At 41.1% G+C, this 24,567-nt stretch overlaps 1 protein-coding gene across 5 annotated transcripts in view; it reads right to left on the minus strand.

Annotated features, from left to right (window-relative positions):
* The window catches only part of TRERF1 (transcriptional regulating factor 1), a 97,575-nt gene that overhangs the window by 21,323 nt on the left and 51,685 nt on the right, over positions 1-24,567 (minus strand). For all 5 annotated transcript variants that reach the window (XM_066546484.1, XM_066546482.1, XM_066546483.1 and 2 more), the window contains one exon: positions 8,169-8,266. The gene's annotated coding sequence lies outside the window, so the exon portion shown is untranslated. The remainder of the gene's footprint in view (positions 1-8,168; positions 8,267-24,567) is intronic.

Raw genomic sequence — 24,567 nt, forward strand, 5'->3', positions numbered from 1 at the left:
TGTATCAGGAACAAATCTGCTGAGAGTATATTCTGTCCCTTCATCCAGACTACTGAGAAATAAATTGAACAGGGCTGGACCCAGTATTGGCCCCTAGGGAACACCACTAGCAATGGGCCTGCAGTCAGACCCTGCACCACTGCCCACCACTCTGGGACCATCCCTTCAGCCACTTCTCAATCCACCTCACTCATCTAACCCACACTTCCTGAGCTCACCTATGAGGATGTTATGGGAGACAGTGTCAAAAGCCTTGCTGAAGTCAAGGTAGGCACTGGTCTCCCCTCATCTGTCCACACAGCCAGACATTCCATCACAGAAGGCTAGCAGATATTACTTCTCCTTGGTGAATCCCTGTTGACTACTCCTGATAACCTTCTTTTCCTCCACACCCTTAGAGCTAACATCCACGATGAGCTGTTTCATCACTTTTCCAGGGATGCAGGCGAGGCTGACTGACCTGGAATATGTCTGCTAAGATCAAACCAGTCAATTGAAATCTTTTCTGACCAGTCATCTTACATCAAGAATGCTGAACTCCAACTTCTGTTCTACCTTCTCACCCCCCCTTCTTTGTGTTGCATGATTTTAACAGACAAATTTATACTGGATGCAGCCTCTTATAATTTTTAGTGTATAAACTGTAACTCAAATAACATTTTACAGATGTCTGTACTGTTTCTGAAGAATAAAAAAATACATAAGCACATGACAGGATTGTTTTACTACTCCACAATATGAAGCAATCACTGTGTCTACAGTCACACATATGCATGGAGGTACAAAATGCTTATGCACTCATAAATACATTTTAAAATAAAAGCAGACCCTGAACTTGAACAAGAACACAGAAATATTAAACCAAAACCTTAACTCTGCTTCCTTCACATCTGATTTTCTAAATGCAGTGCTCTCCCTCAAAGACTCCTGCACACTGATGTCCTTACCTTTCTAACCTGAGAAGAATCCTCCATCGACGTGGATAAATGTGAAGTCACCGATGGAGAAAATTTTAACCATTGCTGGATGCATATTAAGGAGAGTTTGTGCTAGCAACAGCAAATAAGGGTAATACATAGCTGCAGGCAGAAAAAAACCTTTTCCATTCTAGCATAATGTATAACAGAAAGCCATAGCTTCCAGTGATGAGCCTTTACAGTGTGTATAGTTTTTGTGTAAACCATCTGCAACCATTAGTATGTAACATCTTCACGTGACAAATAATAGCTGAGAATAATTGCAAGTTTATTTCCCCTTTCCAGAAATATACATTGCTTCACAGTTTCTCTGAACACACTCCCTTCCAGATTTTTATAGATGAACAATTAAAGAAGATAGGAGTCAACAATGAATAGTCAGGTTGCCAACAGGGTTTTTCATCCACGGCCCAACTTCAAAGACTTCCTATTAAAAATTATGAAGGGAAACTAAACAAACCCTCCACAAAACATTAAAAGGGCATAAAAATAAACACTGTATGGTGTTTCACACTGAAAGGCCATCAACATTTAGAGGAAGAGAGGGAACGTGCATCTCCTTTTATGCCTGCCAAGTTAACGAAGCTCAGTCAAGATGCTCAGAACACATCTTCCCATAAAAACAGTACTACTGGATCTATAGGCACATCATTTGTATAGGAGCTATGTCCCATTTCACCTATTAGCAGAGCTATAATTCACACCAAGTTCCCTGAATTTGGCCCTTCTTTTTAAAGTCTGAAGTGACAAGTATTACTCAAAGGACAAGAAACAATACAAACCAACGAGGGAGAACAGATGTCTCAGCAAACAATTAAAAGACCACAAGAATTCAGGAGTAAGGACAGTAAGAGACTTAAGGCAGCTACCAACCTGATTTCATTACAAAAATGTATCAAGGGGCCAACCAGGCCCCTGAGCCCTTCTCTTCCCGCAGACAGGAGCACCACAGTGGCAGATGCTGTGGACTGTACCAGCAGCCACAGCTAGTGCTGTAGTCACCACAAAAAGTGATGTCCCTTGGGCATGTGCCAAGTTCCACTTACTGCACCCTTTCACCTGGGGGTTACCTGTCACAGGTTACAGAACACTAGAAAGCAGTCAAGAGGTTTCATATCTGTGGCATCAGCACAGACACCTTTCTTCCCCTCTCTCAGAATAATAAAAAAAAAAATTAAAAATTATTCATTAGAATTTCCTCTTCAGCAGCTCTAGCATCCTCAACTCAGCTCTGGTTTGAGAGGTGGGACATGCTGCTGTCAGGTAGATTTACAGAGTTATCATCACAGTCATAGAGAAACATTTGTAAAAAGCTCTAAAAAATATAAGGGGATATCACATTAAAATACCAATCAAGTCACAAAAGGACTGGAAAGTTTAGTCACTATGAGAATCACATTTGAAGAAAATTGCATTGTTTTCGAACACCCATCTCCCCTCCCCCAAAATAAAAATAAAAGAAAGATGAAAACATTCCTTTCAAAGGCATCACTGATCTGGAGAGAAAAAAATGCAAATGTTTAAAAAGCATTGTTATACTACCTTCAGGTAATAGAAAAAACCCAGATATGCACACTGATAAAAGCATCATCAGTAATCAACCAGTCCCTTAGATACCAAATGTTTTTTTAGTACTCAAACTAAATGCTTAAACTCAAGGGCTTGATGCTGTATACACAGCATTTGCTATCAGCTTTAACAAAATCCTAACAGTATCCATTTCTTGTCAGATTAATCCAAAGACTATCATGACATCGTTAAGGCTCAGGGGCAGCAAAGTTAGTCTCTGGCCAACTGAGAAACCATTAGCAGTATACTGAATTATTTCCATTTAAGACAAAGGAAGAAAAGGGTGCTTTTTCTTCTTTGTGTTTAGCACTGGTGCCTAAACACCCATCACTGCCATTTACCACAACAGCTCTGACTACTAAATGGTTAAACTGAACAACTAACCTGGTAGGAGTTAAAAGCAACAACGGTTCTGCAGTTCTGTGTTTCTTCTCTTTCTAACAGTCATTTATGCTACTTAACCTATTACATTTCTGACATTACAGATACATCTCAATTATGCAATCGTTACAAAGAAACATGAAAACAAATGCCAACAGACAGAAACATTTCTGTAGGCTGCCCAGAAAAAGAAATACCCTACTTAAGTTTATGGATGAAATCTGGAGTCGCGCTAATGGTAGTTCAATTGATTTCAACAGAGACAAGGGTTTGCTCCAATTCTTTTCTCATCATTTCAACAAGGTCCCCTGCAACTTGCACAGCTCCATTCTCCAGACTGAAAGCCAGGGGCCCACCAAGCTGGCTGAAAAGCCTTTACACACTCCAGCTGTCTCCCTCTTCAAACACAAGTAACTGAAAGGCAATACAAATAGGCTCTCCTGGAAGCATGCCATAACTTAATTCTGGTAAACTTGAAGTGGGAAGGAAATACCAGTCTTGAATAAAGGTGATCCAATTTTTCTCCTTTGTAAACTCTATCACCGTAGAGCCAGAAGCAGCTGTGGGGTTCCCAGCACAGGAAGGACATGGACCTGTTGGAGGGAGTCCAGAGGAGGCAACCAAGATGATTAGAAGGATGGAGCACCTCTCCTGTGAGGAAATGCTGAGAGAACTGGGATTGTTCAGCCTGGAGAAGAGAAGACCTTGCAGTGCTCTAATTGTGGCCTTCCAGTACCTGAAGGGAGCCTCTGAGAACGATGGTGAGGGACTTTTTATGAGAGCCTGCAGTGACAGGACTTGGAGGAATGGCTTCAAACTGAAAGAGAGTAGGTTTAGATTATATACTAGGAAGAAATGCTTTACTGTGAGGGTGATGAGGCACTGGAACAGATTGCCCAGAGAAGTTGTGGATGTCTCATCCCTGGAAGTGTGTAAGACCAGGTTGCATTCTGAGCAGCCTGGTCTAATGGAAGGTGTCCCTGCTGACAGCAGGGGGGCTGAAATTAGATGGCCTTTAAGATCCCTTCCAATCCAGGCCATTCTATAAACTTAGAGAAGACAACAGGCAGTGAAATACTAAGAAGATGATATAAAATGAACACTTCTGGCTCTATCACACACCAGAGAAGCCAAAACCCACAGAATTTTTCAACTCAAGTAAAATTACAGATCAAATGACAGTCACACAATTGAACTGCCTGAATTCACATGAATTTCAGAATGAGACATCCACTACAAATAAGTTGATGCATAAAAGTTGGGCTGGGTGTGTGCTGTAAAAAAACAGGGCTGAATGTCAGCCAGAGCCAGTTTCAGAACTGAGTTAATGGAGAGGGATGACAAAAGACTGTATGAGAGCAAATGCTGAAGGAAGCAGACTCACTAAAGTCTGTAAAGTTATTACAGCTCCAATCTAACCCATCTCAGTAGGCTGCATGGCTGTGTATCAAAAGGGAATTGGATCCTACAGTTTGTCCAACTTCAGCTGTCCCTTTAAGTTAAAAATCTACATGCTTTTATAGATTAATTACTAGCTAGCCTGAAAAAAAGAAGACTGGATAAGATAGCAAAAAAGCCCACACTCCTCCATGTTCAACCAGCTTTTGCAGGATCAAGTATCTGTAGCTACTCATGAGCAACAGCATCAGCAGATACTCACTTGCTGGGCACCATCCCTCCTTGTGGCCCTCCCTCCCTCCCTCCCTCTGGGATGGTAAAACGTCTGCTAAAGCAAAGTTAACCACCACCCTTAGCAGCTTAAACTGTGTTTTATAACACCTAAGGCCTGCTTAGAAATGTGTCATTGCTGTGTGTTCTCATGTTTTAATTGTGCATTACCACCCCTCAGTCACACAGGCTGTCAGGGCTCTCTTGAGTGACTGTCTTTCTGCCACTGCAATACAAGCTTCATTCTTAACTTCAGGTAACATGAAAGCCAAAGTCAAGTTCTCCTTTCCTCTCTTTCATTTAATTTTTTCCCTCTACTTAGCTTCCATAGAAACAAAACAGTGTTTCTCTTATTCATTTTTTAGCCTTTTTTTATGGGAAAGCTTTTATTGACCTGTTTTGTTATTCAGAACTCTCAGATCTCCTGCCAAGATATTCCTAAACCAAGACAGCCATCATTCACATCATCTTGCTCTCTGATTTCCTTTAGGATAGACACAGGAATAAACAGCAGTTCCTTCCCTGACAGCCTGCATTCAGCTCACACCAGTGCCTGACCATAACCCAGCCTTGAAGCTGGGCACAGACAGGCACAGTTTTCAGCTGGCCTCTACACCACTGCGACCCCACCCAGAGGAGCAGCTTTGAAAAGTAAGGGATCTGCCCAAGATCAGATCCACCTGCACTGCACACACACAGCTCTTGGGTGTGAAGCTGGCACTGTCCCTAAGTGTTCAGACCCGAGTAATGCTGGAAGGCTGAGAAGCACAGAATTAGGAGAGTAAGAGTGGCAAATTTCAGGGACCTCTGTGCTCTTGTGCCCTGTTTAGATACCACATTTGCCCTCATAACTTTTTATGCAACCAGAGTCCAAGCCCCTGCTCCATTATTTTTTTTTTCCTTGGGAAAGAATATAAGCCTGTGAAAAAATCAGCACAGTACTCTGAAGAGAATGAATAATTTCCAATGACAGGCAAGGTGGTTGGCTGAGCCAGCAGAGAGGAAAAGGGAAAGAGAGGTGAGATGATAACTCAAAGACCTACTTTTTAAAAATGTTTTTTTAAGTATCTAAAGAAATCTGAAGACATCTGATATAGCAATAAAGAGAGGCAGAGACTGAAAATAAGGGTCAGAAGATATCAGACTCGTGGCTGTCTTGGATAGAATAAACATTGAAGTAGCAATATGGATTTCAAGGACCAAAAATTTTCTACCTCAAGGACAAATATTTTTAGGGATGAAAACCTTCTCATCCCAATCCTGGATACAATTGGTTTCTGCTGCAATTCAGTTTTGGCTGGTTTTGAATGGCAGAGATCTCAAACCCACGCTTGTATCTGCATTCAACCCCAGAGGCTGACATTCTTAGGCAAAACCAACAACAAAGAACCCACTTCAGTATATGAGAAAGTATGCAAATAGAGGAATTACAAAAGGGAAGAGGATTGAAAGGAAGCAAAATATTTAGTAGACTGATTTTTATAGCAAGCATAGTAAGAAAGCTATATACTCTTAAAATGGAAAAGGAAAAATGGATAAGCTGCTTTTTAATATTAATGCTGGTAGTTCTTCAACAGTTGCACAAATCCTTCAAAAATTATCATTCTCTTTGCAGCTAAGCTTCTGCAGTGCAGTTGGAAAGGCTGCTGAGTCTCATGTGGCTGCTCATTTAAGCTGTTCCCATTTCCACTCTTAAGAGAGACTAGAATGTCCTAATTCAGTTTAATAAAAAACACATTGGACTTGGGGGAGGGGAGAACAACGATGGCACTGGGAGAGAACCGAGCAATTTCTCTACTTCAATGAAGTTTTAAAAAAAGGCAGCAAAAAAAACCAAGAAAAAACCTCCAAAAACCAAACACCAAACCCAACGAACCCAACAGGAAAAACAGTTGATCATCTCAGGAAAGTCTCTAGAAAAGGAGGAGAAGAAAGGGGGAAGACAAACAGAAACATCTTCCTCTTGTTTTGATCTATGTAAAAAATGCATTCTAAGGCACTAGTAATTTAATCAAAATATTTCTTCCCCCAGACTAGCAGAATTATTGTGGTTATTCAAAAAGAGAAGGCTGATTTCTAAATAAAGGCATTAACTGAATTTAGTTTAAGGAAGATACAATTTCATGAGTCCCAAAGAAACAAAGAAAGTTGCTTCAACAAATCTGATTATCTTTGCTGTCGGTGAATTGTTTCAAGGTACAGTGAAGGGTTTGGAGAACTGCAACAGAAGCAGGTATCACATTACTTCACAAAAATGGCAAACATAAAATGATGTGATTTCCTCACAATACTGATGAGAAATAAAAACAAAATACAAACCTTGACTTAAGGCCAGAAGGGCACTAGAATTGAATATTCCATGACTAAGCGAGTAAAAAGCATACCAAAGACAGCACTAACTAAAGGTGCTACTGTGACAAACACAGTAGTAGTTTGGTTTTTTTATATTTGCTAATACCTTACTGCATATTAGATCGAGTGATACTTGATTTGAAATCTCTTCAGCTAACCTGGGTTTACTGACTACTTTAGCTGAGACAAATTCCCTTCTGCTGAGTCCTACATCAAGGGCAATACTCTCAAATGCTTCCTGGAAAATAAACATGTCCTATCATCAAAACTGTCTTTGGGTTCATATTTTAATTTACTTCTAGTACTGAACCGACCCACTTGTTATTCCCCAGCAAGATCCTGGTTCTGCAAACATGAAATGAACTTAGGACAGAGAGGTCAGTCCTCATTCAGTTACTGTCTGTGGCTACATACATTACAACCTCTGGTCACTGCTGTTGATTTGGGGGAGAGGGGGAAATTTTCAAACATTAATCCATCAGCTATTGCTGTGACCACAGGCATGATAAACCTGCAAGTTTAGTTTAAGGTGAGCCCCCTTGTAATGCACTTAAGCAGTTTCTTCCTGACCTCTGTAGTGTTTACTCTCTGCAGGGTGCAATACGATTGCCTTTTTCTCTAAGTGGAGATGCTTCGAAACAGGCAAAGAACATATGCTAGAATTTGCAAAAACAGGCAAGGAGGAAACATCCTGAGAGAGATAAACAATCAAAAAAATCAAGCACAAGTAATAGTATGTGGAAAATAGCATATGGCTAAGCTTTCAGTGGGGAAGGAACAGATAGTTTGAGCCCGGCGTCTCCCCCAAAGGAGAGAGTGTTGAGAAATGCAGCTGCAAGACTCTGAAAAGTCCATCCCTCTAAAATAGGCCATGTTGCTGCCTAGCAATGGAGCCAAGACAAATCCAATGGCTAAAAAACCTGACCACCATGGTTGCTGCTTCTTTTTTTCTTAAGTTAATGTCCTTTTGCTTGTATGAGACAATATAGTCAAAGTAGTCCTTTAAGATATGTGTGTATCTCTTGTGTCACACACATTGTGGAACACAAAATAATATTCTACTAGATACACAGCCAACACACAACTAACCAGATCTGAGAAGTCCATCAATAAACTCACAGGGACTCAGAAGCCCAAATTTTGAAAAATCGTCAAAAAGCACTGAACCTCATTAAAGAAGACAGCCTTCGAAAAACTGGACATAGGATGCTCTGACATTACCTGATTTTTGAGGATTTGTGAGATTCTTGTATCTTCTTGTGCTGTCTTTGCCATAACATTTCATGCTGCTTTCATTCTGTGATCTCAAAGTGACGTATCTAAACAAAACAAAAGAATGGAAATTAGATTTTGCCACATGTGACTATCTCCCAGAATCAGCTTGCCCCAAAGCATGAACAGATTTGTGACAATGAGTTTCCTACTGCAACACAACAAAAAAATAACTTCTATTCAAGACAGTATCTCCAGGTTACTCTTTTAAGTGACTATGGCAGAGGGCAACTATCAGCACTCCAGCTCCTTTAAAGAGCAACCAAGAACCCCTTCCCCTTATTGATTGTGAGAGACTGCTTCATTGTCAAATCTCTGGGATGGATACAGACCTTCAAATTACAGACTGAAATATAAGTGAGTCTTTTATTCTTACTCAGCTTGGTGCCTACTGAAAAATGAGGAATGGGTTACGCTGATGCAATAAATAAAACAGCATCTTGCCTCTATTGCAGAGACCATAAAGATTTCACAGCAGCTCATGCTGCTTTGACAGAACCCAGAGGCAGGGTGAATGCTCTCCCTGAGAGAAGATTTGCTGGCCCAGAGCTTGCAACCTACATGACATGTATCACACAAACAAGTGCAGGTACAGCAACCAGGAAGGGAGGGATTAATGCAAGTCAAAGATGTGGGAGATACAATCAGGCTGTCACCCAGTGCAGAAGAGGTATCTAGACAAGGCATCTTAAATTACCTAAATGAAAACAACACATATGTTTTTGTCAATGCTGCTGCCTGGATGACTTGCTGAGGGAAGGCCCTCAGCACCTGAGGGTGTTGAGAATGTTGGCTGAAATCACTGTGAGGCCACTCTACGTGTTCCTTGAGAAGTCAAGGGGATTGGGGGACATCCCAAAAGACTGGAAGGTGGCTAATGCCACCCTATCCACAAGAAGAGCTTAAAGAGGGACCTGAGAAATTATAGGCCCATCAGCCATACTTCAGTCCTTGGAGAAAGTTCCAGAACAAATCCTGCAGGAGGTTATCACAAATCAGATGAAGCGAGTGATTGGTAAAAGCCAGCATGGATTCACCAAGGGCAAAGTGACACAAGTATGGACCCCCAACACTGAGCCTACTGCTGTTTAATATGTTCATAAGTGGTCTGGAAGATAGAATTAAATGTACCTGATAAAGTTTGCCAATGATACCAAGCTAAATGGAGCAGCAGACACTTCAGCAGGAAGAGCCACCCTGCAGAATGACCTGAATAGCCTGGAAGAGTGGCTAACAGGAACCTTATGGAGTAAAACAAAAACGTGCAAGGTCTTCTGGACTGGACCAGATGGTCCTTGAGGTGCCTTCCAGCCTGGCATTCTGTGATTCTGTGAAACAGGCCTGGAAACTTGGGGTGCAATTCACAGCTCACTGATATCAGTGGAAAATGCTTTATCTGCATTGAGCTCTGCTGGGTTTTGGGAAGTCATTCCAAGCTTAAGAAGAAAATGTAGAAATGACCACAGATAACCTCAGTGACAGCAACCAACTTCATCTCACTGTCACACTACATTCACTTTTTAAAATTATTCTCTTAAAATCTCTGATAATGGGTCCCAAGCACTGTGATGCTGCCACATACAGGAAGAACCCACTCCCCAAGTCCAGCAGATCCTTGCACAGAACAAGTGCCCTCCCTTAGTTATCCAGCAAGGTGGGGGAGAAGAACCCAAGGAACTCCCTTGTCCTGCCCAGTGGCAGTCTCTGCTTTCCCCTCCATCCTCCCCTCCCAAAAGCCCACAGAAAACAGGACAGCACAACCCAGACATCAACCCATCCAAGCATGCAGCATGAGAGAGAGCCCCTCACAAAGCATGACCTGCCTAAAACGTCTTTCTTTAACGGAACACCTCAGCTGATGATCAATGCTGGTAGAACCACATGGATTTTCTTGGATCTAAGTGAGTTTTTGATTACAACATTATGTTGAGCCCCAGTAACTAAAACCTGTGTGCACCCATGTCTTGCAAGAAACGTGAGCCGAAATTCATAAATTCATCACCCACTTGCATCCTGTCTGCTCACAGTTTTTCTAGGCAAGTCCATGAATCTTTGTTGGAATAAGGTTTTAATAAACTCACATCTACTTAATCCTTCATCTGACTTGGTTTTCACACTGCTATTTAAACACCTCTAGGTTTATAAAAGGCATATTGAATCTTATAGCTGACCAGAAGTTGAGCACCATTTGTTTGTAAGAAAAAATATTCAGACACATGGAGAAAACCTGAGATTAACATCAGTGGAGCCAAGAGGGAAAATGTCAGGTTTTTTTGCCTCAGTTTAACACAGCTATTTAGAACCTGACAGTATGTTTAAATTTAAAAAATATCTGCTATATCATGAGCCATGACCGAAGTCACAATATATAGTTTTGCTTTCTTTGTCATTTATCCATCTGCTCTGAACAAATATTGCTACTATTAAGCCTAAAAATGCCAAAATATTGTGCAGACAAACCATTCCTGTTAGTTTCCTACAAAGGCTGGGCTGATGGACACTAGGAAAAACAACAACTGAAATACCCAGAAAAGCCCTTTCCTGTTTTTCATATTTGTTCTGGCTGCTTTTCCCACTGTATCACTTTCATCATTAGAGCAACAATACCACCCCTATGCAGGGTTACAGAAATTATCAGACATGTGCAAATGTCTCATACATAATAACACAGATAAAAAGTAAAACTTTGGACATTTTAGAGTCAGAGGTAGAGAACTGATGGCAGGTAAATACTGAAAGCAGTCCTAACATAATTAATACAGGAACAAACAGTATAGATGTACATCACATTTACAAATGAGATTTTAATTCTTTCCATCAAATTTTAACCACCATCTCATTTCTGAGGTTTAGATTAGAAAGCAATCTAACTTTATACTCCTTTGCCATATTCTTCAGTTTTGCTTCCATCCCAGCCCTTAGATTTTGCAAACAAACAAAGCACAATAAGGAGAAGCTGAGAAGTGAAGCCTACAGCAACATTTACAAATTAAGAGCTAAGTCAGAGATCAGCTATCCCATATACACAATATAAATTTTCAGTCTTCTCTCTTCATTAGGATTGATGACGCTGCTGGAAAATAAGGAGCACGCAATACCTTTTATGGGAATGTAAAGCACAGATGAATTAGCAGAAAGAAAATGCAGTTGAATCAATTTCTCATCTCAAGATAGTAATGGAGGCAATTTCTTGAACTTTACTATGCTTGTAACATATTGATCAGCAAAGCTTCACACTGCAAGTTAAAGTAGGTATTTTCCCAGGAATAAAATGGAGCATGGCAGTACAACTCAAGGTATCACACCACAAAGACAGGGATTTTTTCCAGTCATGTTACACTAAAGAAAAATCAAAGTTCCCACTTGCTTGGATGTTATTGTAACACACGAGAGGAAGATTTATAGATGAGAGCTGAATTAGGTCTGCAGGAGCTTTCACAAAGCAAATTTAGTGACAGGACAGGGGGAATGGTTTCTAACTGAAAGCAAGTGGGTTTAGATGGGATATGGGGAAGAAACTCTTTTCTGTGAGGGTGGTGAGGCACCAGAACAGGCTGCCCAGATAATCTGTAGCTTCCCCACCCCTGGAAGTGTTCAAAGCCAGGCTGGATAGAGCTCTGAGTAACCTGGTTTAATGGAGGTGTCCTGCTGAAAAGCAGAGATGGACTCCCTCTATCCGTGCTAGACAACACAGCACAGAGAACCCCCCGGAGTGGCCCCAGAGCAGACAACAGGGGATGCAGTATCATAAAGTCACCCCAAGACACCATGGCAGGCGGGTTGGAACTGGATGATCTTCAAAGTCCCTTCCAACCCAAACCATTCTAGGATTCTGTGATCGTATGATTTATTTAAATGGCATTAACTTCAGTATTATTTGACATTATTATTTTAAGAACTTAACCAAGGTGTAACAATTAGGAACCCAGACTTCCTGCAGATGACCATAGCATCCAAAACATGATTCTGAGAATATACCAAAGGAGAAAAAAGAGCCATAGTATTGAAGAGCGTAAATTGCTTGGTTATGATCAAACAGTGTTTAATTAGTTTTGGAGCAGGAAAGGGAAAAGTTACCCATTGTAAGATAGGAAACATAAGAACAACAACAGAGTATGTGTATTAAACAAGCAATATCAACAAAGACTGTAATATCAACTGGCTAAATCAGCAACAAAATAATTACCAGTATCAAAATTATCATCATCAATCATATACCATTACTTCCATTAACACAATTATATCAGAGCAGAGTCTCTCCTCACATGCTGGAAGTGCTCCCTTAATCACCAGCCTCATGAATTTGTTCCCTTTCCCTGGTCCATGTGCAGCTTCTTGCTTGCACCTTCCTAGAAAAACTTAAAATCTCTTCTAAGGACAAGATTCTCCATGCATGCATAATTATTTTTATGTGCTCATTTCTGCATCTTTGAAATGCTTCAGGAATATTGCATGACATTTATTTCCAGAGAAAATGGCTTAGACAAACAAAGCATCTTACAGATGAGACAGTATTCCACAGACAGACTACAAATTCCCTATTTTATAGGTTTTTCACATGTAGAGTCCAAGGCTTCAGGTAACACATACAGTACAACGTGAGATCATGTTTAAAGCGTCTTTGACTTGGGGTACTGGTGAGCTTCATCCCCACCACACAAAGCAAATGCTCCCATGAAAGGAGACAGTTACACCACAGGCATAGCCCATCTGCACTAAGCGCCTGCTCTCTGGCACTGGCCAGACAGCAGGGCTCAGCTTGGCCCATCCAGGAGAAAATTCCCCTGTACCTCCTACCACATAACCACTTCTTGTCCTCTCTTTATTGAATCCAGAGAGCAACATGGCTGGCAGCACAGGAGCCCCAGAGCTGCTGCAGAACCCAACATCTTCCCCCTCTCAGCTCTCCTGTGCTCATCTCCTGCTCACCTCCTTGGAAGGACAGCGGATGCTCACACCCCATCTCTTTTTTTCGGGACATTCATCATTTTTGCAGATCTCCTTCCAGATCAAGGACTTCTAGTGGTTTTTTGTCACCCCATACCTTGGATTTCTCTTCTCTTTTACAACACTTTGTGGACTGGGGGAGGTGAAATGGGAGGCAGGGAGGACCAGAGCTGCATATGGTATCGAAGACAGAGGAGCACCACACATTTACACAGCAGCACTTTCATACTTTCTGTTTTGTTTTCTGTTATTTCACTATCAAGTACTGACACCTGTTTTGTCTATCATTTCACTGCCATTTTTACAGGAAAACAACAGAGTCTCTTCCAGAGCAGTTAACACCTGGTGAAGCATCCATCAGGCATGAACCGTATTGTGACTGCCCTCCTCCTCCTCCTCCTCCTCCATGCATGGCTTTCGTTTATCTACAAGCAATTTCCTCCAGCATTTTATCATCCAATCATTCAGTACAGGGAGTTCTACAACATATTTCAGCCAGTCCTTCTTTTCGTTATTCTTAATACCTCAAACCCACACTCTTGCAAAATTTCAGTTTCTTACTTAAAACTATGAGGCGACTAAAACTGTTCAAACAAAATCATTGCCAAAAATGACATCAATAAACAACACCGTTTCCTTGAAAAAACCTCAAACTATCATTTTCCTTTGCAAAATTACTGCAAACCAGCCACTCTCCTAAAAGAAATTCCCCAATCACTCAAAAAAAAAAAAAAAAAAAACCTAAGTGGGCACTCCCCATAATGAGCTTTAGCCCTAATTGTTCCAATTTGGCAGCATTGGGAACACGTCACAGCAAGATCTTGTCAACAGTCTGATAACCTGACATTTGGACCTCTCACTAATATGCCAACCCTGCCCTAAGAAGATGGAGCAGGAGCTCCACAGCTCAGGAGCAGCACTATGAGACCAAAAAAACACCCCAACCTCAAACAAATAAGCTGACAAACCTGAAAGTCTAACAGCTACTTCTTGGCTCCAGATCTTCCCTGCAGAAGGTGGGTGGGAAAAAAAAACCCCAACCCATCCCACTCCTCTGCAGACTGACTCCTATGCACTGCCAAGAATATTTTGAAAGACATAAAATGTATAATAACTTTTCAACTGAATATTAATTTCTGAATTGAAGGGAAACATCTTAAGGGCGAGTGGGTGTAAGGAATGATTCCTCCTCGGCACTGCCGTGCTATTTATTAAAGGCTGCAAATACCCACAAGAATTCAGCTTTGGCCTTTGCACTGTACACTAACAAGCTTAGTTTACTGACATTCACAAAGCATATGAAGCTCTGCTTCAAATGATCCCTTTGAAAGACACAATTACCAGACAACTGGAGACTGGATGACCATCAGAGCTAATTAAATTCTTAAATCCTGTTTGTATTTTTATCCATATCTTTCTCACCATTCTTGCTGAGCAGGGGAATGGGTTGGCTTGGGAGGCTGAGGGAACAAAAATATGCCTTTCCCACACCCCCATTCCCTTCCAGTTACAGATCTGTTTGGAACAAAACTTGAGACATTAAATCAATGCAGCCAGTGGTGGAATTCATCTTACTGTGACAGAAATATTCCATTTTCCCTAGCTTATATTTTAAATTGCTTTCTGATATACCAGGTTATTATTTTTTTTAGCCTCTTTCGTTCCTTACATAATTAAATGCCATGCCATTCAGCTTTTACAATTACTTTTACCATTTTCAGAAGAACATTTCTCAACTTTCTATGAAGAATTTATTCCCCACAAGTATTAGCTCCACTGACTATTTTCTTCTTCAGTACATTAAAAGCTCTTAGCCATCCCTGTAGTAATCTTCTCCTTAACATAGACTTTCCTGTAGGGTGGGTACTATTTGCCAATCCTCAATTTCCTTTCTGAGAATTCCAAATAACCAGAGGCAGCACAGAAGAGGGGAAAGGGCAGTGCTTTTTAATACCTCAGTGCCTTCAGCTGGCAAGCAAGGAAGAAGGGCCAGGCACAATTTATGGATACTTTTTTGTAACAAATTGAGATTTTGCACTTAATACTTTCAAAAATAACAACAAAGCTCCCAGAAAGGTCTCCTAGCTAAGCTAGGACCATTTCACCCATTTACCCTCCAGGTACAGACAGGCAGCCTCCGAAGCTTTGAGTTCTGGCTTCTGTGATTCTTCTTCAAAGACGACCTGAGTTTTGGAGCAGGTGTGTTCCCAGCCCTGTAACTTCACCTTCAAGGTACTGCCCACACTAAATGCAGGTCCAGCTGCACAACTCTCTCTACAGCTTGCCAACTCTTAACAAAGCATGCAGAAAACCTTCAAGAGGCGCTTTATTGATACAGAAGTGACAAAGTAAACATGGATCATTCTGCAAGAAGCAAGTTCATCCTGCTTAATGCTTCTTTGAGAGAAATATAAACAACCCCCCACAGATTAGAGTAATGCCTTCCTGGGAAGGCTAAAGATAATTATTTGGTTAGAGGGGGTTTATTTGTTTCGGGGTTTCATTGGTTTGTTTTTATTTTCTGAACAGCTGGGGGGGGGGGTGAGATGAAGAACAGAAGAGCAAGGAAGAAAAGGGTCTTTTAAATAATTTAACAGCTAAAGCTTTATTTCTGACCAAAATGCCATCTTGATTGTTAGTAGAACAGGAGGAAGGAGTTTCCAGTGACTGCCTAACAAGCACCAGGGAAGAAACCTTCTCTGTGGTAGGCACAGTACACTACTGCAGCACCTTGTCTTGTGAATTATGAGGAAACACTGTGAAGATGATGATAAACTTGCTTGTCATCTCTGTCTCACCAACTGACCAAGAAATCTTTCAGGATTACTGAAATATTACCAAGCATCACACCTCCAACTGAACGCAATGTATGCCTGACCTGCTCATACTGTTTTCAGCTCTATCACAGACAGAGCTTGAATTATTGTCCCAGACAATTCAAGAGCCAAGAGGCTCTGCCCACATTTCCCCATGATCCCACTGGCACCCTGGCACAGTGTTTTGCATGAAGGTGGAGGAACTGGGGGCTCCACAAGAGGAGCCAGAGGATAACATCTCATTCCATGTCCCAGTTTTGTCTGAGGTCACAATGACCTGAATCTAGCATGAATTACACATAATTGTCCTCCAAGCAAGTGGATCTGCGCCAATTGAACCTCCTAAGTTTTGGTTGCTAGGAGGTAGCAGTGGATATATTCTCAAGTCCTGTTTACTTAAGCCATTGAGGTTTCCTCTCTGGAATAACCTTCCACAGGCTGCCCACTGGTTTATCTCTCCTTGAGACATCAGACTAGAGCTAAATTCTGTGATTTCCCATCTGCTGTCATTTAGAGAAGCCTCTATGAATTATCTCTCCAAATAGTCTGCAAAAGACCTCCAACACCTCCAGAGCAAGCTCATATCTCTAAACAAACCAGATAAAATGATTAGCACAAATCCTGTTCAGAGAAGTCTTGCATTCAGACATGCTGTTGTTCAGATGGCCACGCACCGAGTTCTGCATCTCCAACCCTACAAGCCAGCACAGCAGACAGAACCTCAGTGCCACTTCACAGAGCTTGCCTTAAATTTTCAGTCTGTTCTCTGTCCCTAAAAGACTTATCTCAATGGACATACAATATCTGTACATCAACATTTATTATCAACTGTTTTACATGGATATTAAATTTCAGAGTGTGCTATCTGGAAATCTTGGCTGCTCCGGATCATGCTTTTAAAGACTTGCTCTATAATTCTCCTATCAGTTTGTAGGAGATGCATTTCTGTCTTCTGATTTAGGAACATATAAACAGATTTTTCATGGTTATCTTAGCTAAGACTGGACTTGGACTATTTATTTATTGCATTGTTTACATGTACTGTGAGCCACCCGATGAGGAAATGGAGAAATAAAACCAACCTCCTTCTTTAGACCACATCATTTCTGACACCATTTCTACTCAGAGATCAGCTCAAGTTTTGTTTGTTTTATGGAGAAAGAAAGTAAGCAAACACAGACTTCAGTTTTTCATCATTTACTGAACCTATGGCATACCAGACTCATTTTTCATCAGGCCTTAGACTCAAGCTGAAATGCTAATTACAGACACAAAGAAAAGGTAATGCTTTTCCAATAATTAGTAGGCAAGCAATTCTCAGAACAGTGTTATCAGATTTATCACAGGATTCTGGAAAGAAGATGGTGATGCTGACACACATGGTCGTGGTTTCCCTTCTCTTCACTTTTCATTTACAGCAGATACAAACCTCTGGATTATCTACTCACAACATCTGACTGGTAAACTAATTTGTGACTCTGAGCAGCATGGATGTTCCCCACTGAAGCACCCCTGGGAACTGCCCAAGCAACAGTGGCTACAAGCAGTACAACCAGAGGATGGAGATGTAATGCCATGGACCTCAGGCATTTTTAGTTCTGACTGTGGACTTCATGACTGAAAAATGCAACCAAAAATGCCATTTCTAACAACCCTCATCACTGCAAACACCAGATAACATAACCAGGAGCTGTAGAATGGCGATGGATTGTGAGCTGATCTTAAAAAAGCTAAAGGAGGAGGTAAAACACCTTCAGTAGAGATGAAAGGTGAGAGACATTGAAGTGTGCTGATGAAATTAGAAACAAAGGCAGCTCAGGCAACAGCAGCCAGACCTCAGCAGGCAGTGCTTCAGCTTCTCCCACCCAGAGTAAGCAGCTTTGGGATCTCCCCAAAGCATCAACGCAGCCAGACACAAGGGCAGGTATGGCAGGGGCGCAAGGCTCCCGAGAATCCCTGCCACGGTGACAGCACTCCCACTCTGAAAGCACGGGGGCACACGGTGAGAGGGAAGGCTGGTGCTACCATGTGTGGCTGCAGGTCCTGCAGAGATGCTGAGCCTTGTCCTGCTCTGCCTGCACTTAGCTCCAATGGCACACCCTGCACTCCTGCTAGGGAAACACCATTATTCCTCCTGGCCAAACCTCATGGCAAAACTTGCACAGCACCAGGGCATCCAAACAGCCTTCCCCCAAAACTGCATCCCAAGGAGGAAAGCACCAACTTGCATGAGTGCCATTTATTCATCTGATAAAGATTCCAAGCAGAGACCTCCCAGGTAGGGTTACAAGGCTATTAAAATATTTTCTCCTCTGTATGAACAACCTTACATTTGTTCCTTTATCTTGCAATGGAGAATTCTTATTACTGTTCTTCAGTTAAAAGACAATAAGAATGGATAACATATAATGAAGGCACTGCACATATGATTTAAAGTTGCCTCTGAATACCTAATGCACAAAGATTTGTTTTCCTTCAGATGCCAAGAATCAGCCTAGAACAACAGTAATATGATTTTGGCTTGTACAAAACAATGTTTTATTTTTTTAATAGGCAATGGTCCTACATTAAAAAAAAAATTAAATCCAATTGTCCTTATTGGAGATTTGAAGACAAGCCTTCTGGAAAAGCAGTAACTGCACAAGACAAAAGATAATCAAGAGTACTGTTTCTGTCATATTCCTAGCATTTCTGGACTGCAAATTCAGGCTACGAGAAAAGTCTGTATCAGATGCTGTACCAGATAACAACAGCATGAAAATCTATATCTTTGAAAAGAGCTGAGAGTTTCAGTAAGCCTAATTTTAAATTTTTTTAATTTTTTTTTTTTTAATATTGAGAACCCCAGTATAGATTTGATTTTCATTTTAGGTTTTTACAGGACCTTGCCTTGGAGGAAGACCATTTCACAGGAAAATCTTAAGACATTCTTTGCCTCATCTCTCCCTGTATTAATGTCTCTGGTAATGCAGGACCCAGATCAGCTTATGCAGTCTCATGTGACCCTACTGATATATTTTCCAGCAATGCCTTGCTATGTCAAATGCTGCATATCTCTCCACTTTCTACATTAGTTTAGCCAGTGGCCTGATTTCCACTGGGATAGAGGTAATTTTCTTTCTGGTAGCTGGTACAGTGCTGTGTTTTGGATTTAGGATGAGAGGGAATATCATCCCTCACATTTTAGTTGTTGCTAAGTAGTGTTCACTCTCAGACAAGGACTTTTCAGTTTTTACATGCTTTGCCAGTGCAGAGGTGCACAAGAAGCTGGCAGGGAGCACAGCCAGGACAGCTGACCTGAAGTGGCCAAAGGGATATTCCATACCACAGAACATCATGCCTGGTATACACCCTGGGGGGAGGATCACTGCTCAGGGACTGGCTCGGCATGGGTAAGTGGGTGGGGAGCAGCTGTGCTGTGCTACTCTTGTCCTTCTCTCTCTTTTTGTAATCTCCCTTTTCCTTACAGCTATTTTTATTTTATTTTATTTTATTTTAATTTAATTATTAAACTGTTCTTATCCCAAACCATGGGTTTTACCTTTTCTGATTCTCCTCCCCATCCCACTGCAGTGTGGCTGTGTAGTACTTGCTGCCTGAGGTTAAGCCATGCCACCACGTCTAGATTCAAGAATGGACTGACATTCCTCTGCCCACTGAAAGCTTCATTAAATCCAGAGTTCTCTCTTGCAGAATCCTCCCTGAGTTCTGCAAGGCTAAAATGGTCTTAACAGACCAATTGCAATGCCCTGTTCCTTTGAGATCTCATGCCCTTTTCCAGAAGAGAGATGGCATAGTCATCTTCCTTCACGGAGAGACCTTGAATTATCAGATTTTTCTGACACTTTCTGAAGCCCTGCAAGTGTGAGCAATCACTCCCCAGTGCCCTTCTGACACACAGATAATGTTTTCTTCTCAAAAACTATTACAGTGGTTTTGCACAATACAAACACCTGTTGAAAACAGGAGTGCTGGTCTGGTGTGCCTTCCACAGCCAGCTCCAGCCTCCTGTTTTTGCCCCTGGTGTACCAGGAGAAACCACAACCAGGAGTGCTCTCCTTCCCCACAAAGACAGCAAGAACTGATGAAGAAGATGATGAATGGAGAAAATCTTTTTGTGTTTGGTCAAGAAGAAAACACCTCTCTGGTACTCTGTGCACAGGCAGTGCTGAGGCAGCTAGTCATGCTCTCTACATTGATCAGCAAACCACAGTACAAGTACACAGCAGAGTCTTGAGATCCATTTGATAAATGATTATGTCCTTATTTCCAATAGATACACCTGTTCTTGTCAGAAAAACCTGACCATGAGTTTCAGATGATTTATTCACTTGTGTGAGCTATGTCCTGAACTGAAAAATATTTCTTACAGTAAAACATACAGGACTAGTAATTTTCTCTGGACAACACAGGACTACATAAGACATGAAATCCTGAGATGGACAGATCTTAGACATCTCTAATTCAAGGTTTCTGGTGAATCTGGTGAGAAAGAGGTGATTTGGCAATCCCCATAGATGTCCATCCTTTTCAAAGCACAAATATCCAGTGCAGTCTGTACAACTTCTCCAGTGGTAAAAGACATGCAGTTTCACTCTACTCCACATGCAGTCTGTGGCTGATGACTATTTTTACATCTTTATGGGGTTACACAGTCCATTCAACCCAAGACAAAAATGGAACTGTAACTCTGCGGACATGACTTCACTGGTCTGCTGTCCCAGGCACAGACCTTTCACACAAGCACAAGAATGGTGTATTTTATATGCCCACAATAATAGAACACTGAGCCACTGAGAAGTTTCTGGTTTGTGTTACCTGAACAATTTCATATATTTTAAATCACCATCACCTACTTCTTCCAGATCTCACTTCTATTTCTCAGCTTCAGTAAGCTCTTAACAACAAGATGATGCTCAATGAAAATAGGATCTTTGGCAAGACTTTGGCAAGTAGGTTAATTTCCATTTCAATTTTAGCCATATCCTCAAATGGATAAATTGTCTCAGTTATTATCAGAAGGAAGTTGCCCTGGACTTGAGAATGCCACAATTTCCAGGGAGTTCCTAACTTTAGGAAGGTCCTAAACTGAAAGACTTTAGCTAAGATGGGAAATCCTAACATAATTCAGCATTTTGACTCCATCCCAATGCCTGAAGGACCACCATAGACAACCAGTTCTAGGCTCACAGGGCTGTTATCATCTGCTTTGTTTCTAATAAGCAAGGTAAGCAAAGACCCTCACAGCTCCCACTCCTAAATCTGGTGAAGGAGCAAGAAAAGAGTTCTTGCCATCCTCACCAGGTGCTTAAAAAAAAAAAATCAACATCCATGTGAATCAAGTAACTTGCCGAATGATTCATGGCTGTCATAGCTGAACAAAAAATTACCCTGTCAATATGCAGAATAAGAAAAAATATAAAAATTACGCTGCAGATGATTAGAGCAAAATGCATGAGTATTATGGATTCTGAACCTTAATAGATGACAGACTTGCTGCATCTCCTTAACATTGGGAGGAAAAAAAATATCTTTTTGGTGGCATAGCACCAGCCTTTGCAAAGAGGGTAAAAATAACATGCAGCACAAGAGACAGGAATCCAACACATTAGGTAATCTGTGATGAGAACTCTACAAATAAAGCAGATAATATGAAACTAGTTAACTAAAAAATCCCCAATGAAACAGCCATTTACAGATCAAAAGAATACCTGTCTATATGTTTCAAATTAAAAACCAACTGGAATGACAAGTATTTGCCATTTTAAAATAAGCAAAGAACCACATACACAAGATGATCTGGATTTGCCCACCCTCTTAGACACATTGGGTTTTAACATTTGCAGAGTGCTGAAGCAAACACCCCACCGCTTTTATCTGGATTTGATGTTGCATTTGGCACAAAACTTTCATGTTCAAAAAGAGACTTGGCTTGACAGCAGATGGAGTATTCCATTAAAACATGAGTGGCAACATGTGCCCACCCTCCCAGTCAAAAGCAGAAAACCACTTCTCAGGAATATCTGCCCATAGATCATAACATGCTCACACCAAGCTTACTCACAAAATATTTTTTTCCTTACTCTTGTCCAAAACTAGTATTCTTGATAAGTAAGTTTGGTAACTAATTTTTTTTTTTTAAATAAAGAAAAAAATTAAGTAACTAAACAAAACAAAAAAATCCCCAGCCTCAAGAATTCATTTATCCAGAAAAGTGTATGGAAACACTAAAAGCAAGAAGTGATTTCAAGTGAAGGGTAGCTAGGAAGAAGAGAAGCTTCGTTCACTTTATAAAAAAAGATATGTGGTAATATTAAAAAAAGAGAGAGAAAGACAGAGGGTATATTAATTATGATGGTTCTGTGGTTCTCCTGGATTTCAATTAGAAACCACTTTATTTACAGCTCTTGGCTCAGCAGCAGGCAACCCAATGAGAATATTTTTTATGGTGCAGTTTCTAATGCAAATAAAAGTAAAGGCAACCCTAGAGTGGTTTGCTAACTTATATAATGAGACAGGAAACAAATGGTGCAAGTGAATAACGATCACGTCAAATGCATTTAGAAAGACCACAGGACTAAAATAATAAATTCTCCGACAAGTACATTTACCTCAAAGAACTATCTAACAAAGTTCTTCTTCCCCCTATAAATATATAAACACTTTCTCCTAAGATCTCGTTTTAATAATAATTTAAATCTACATTCCACAAAAATACTAAGTTGAACCCATTCTCTCCACTCCCAAAACAAGAAGCGACCACTAGACATAAAATGTGTCTTTTCTGCTCAGAAAAATCACATTTACTGACTTCAACCAGACTGAAGCACAGTTCTAAAAGGCAAAGCTGGAACCTGCTCAGGCACCCCTTTTGCACAGTTTGCAGCAGCAGCAGCAGCATACAGGGAGGTGAAAGGAATTGTAGGGAAACCCCTGTGGTTTCTCCCACAAAATCCATATGTGGGAGAAACTAGTGCACACAAGCAGGCAACATGCAACTGAATTCTCCCCAAAAATGGCTGAAATGTCTCCCTGAAACCAGGGCAGGTTCACCAAGGACTGACCTCACGTGTTCCAGCCACCAACTCAACTTTGTCACCACAACCCTTTTGGTGACAGGGCTGAGGTGCAGCCCCTCACAGATGGCACTGCTCCCTCCTCAGATGCCAGCAGCCCAGGCTGGAGTGACACCACCCTCACCCTTCCACCCCTCAGTTCACAATTTAGAGCCAGAAACAACCAACCCCAGTAATGAACAGCAGATCTGCCTGCTCAAAGGGCTCACACAGGCTCAGACCACATTATCTCTCCCACAGTTTCCCCTTCCCAGAGGACCTCATCCAACAGCCTTGTCCAACTTGTTATGCTTTTATTCAACATGGAACATCAGAGAGGGAAATTCCTACAGTCATTTCTAATTTAATTTTTAAAGTGGAAACAAAATAAATTCTGCCTGGTTTAACAGCACTTTTCCAAATTGTGCCAGATAAAGAATTTTCCATCTTTTCAAACTCACAAGGTTGTGTCAAACATTTGCATGCTCTGTCAAAAGATACTCCCCTCCCTGGCTTTTTGGTTCATTTAGGAAAGAACCACCTACATTTTGGGGTACCATTTGACAGAACACTTCGAAGGAGTTTCTAATACATAGAAAATGCCTGTCTGCAGCACAGGAGGGATCTACCTGTATATGTATAGATGCTCATATGCTAGTGAGCACTTCACTGAAAGCAGTAAGAGATATGTGTTAATTTCTGCAACCCATCTGACTAGAGGACTACAGTTTCAATCTGTTCTTTGCTCTTATCAGAGAGAAGATTCTAGAAACCATCTTGTATTGCTGTCATTTACAAAGGCCTGCATTTAGAAGAGCAAGAAATGCAGATCTTTATTTCTTTAAGATGTAGCATTCCTTTAAGTCTGTAAAAAACACTTTACACTGGGCAAACTATTTAAACAGGTCTTCCAACCAATGCCTTCATGTCACCCTCCAAAGATGCCCTACCTGATAACTGTGGGTACAATTGTGCAACTTATACCACCAACACCCTGGCTGGCTCATGGCTCCAGGTCTCCTCTACAGCCAGTATAAAAAGGGAGAAAACAAAAAAAAAGAAAATGCAAGGAAACATTTCTAGAAGAGAATGTGACCAGAGCACTGAAATTCAGTTTCCGCTGAGCTGCCCTAAAGAAAAGACCCTTTGTCTCTACTGATTGCAAGGACAAATCAGTTGCCTAAGGAAATTAGCTGGTCCAATCAGAAGTGTAAACTTAGGACAACTCAGAACATTCCATTATTGATACTTCTGTCTTTTGAAATAAACTCCAACAGAAGGAAGTTCAGTTAAGCCTTTTTTACAGCTATCCATTATCAGCATATTAGGGACATCATCTTGTTTGTAGAGGGTCTACAGCATGTTGTTAATGAAGACAAGGTTGGAGGAAAGCAGGCTGTGATGAGGCAGATGCAAGTGGTACAAAACAGAGGAGGGAGAACTCTCTGCCAGGCAAACATCAAAGATCCAATACTTTACTGTTGTTATGCTAGAGATGGATCACAAGAGAGCCACCTCTGGAATTGTATT

Source organism: Molothrus aeneus, chromosome 3, assembly GCF_037042795.1.
Source record: "Molothrus aeneus isolate 106 chromosome 3, BPBGC_Maene_1.0, whole genome shotgun sequence".
NCBI lineage: Eukaryota > Metazoa > Chordata > Aves > Passeriformes > Icteridae > Molothrus > Molothrus aeneus.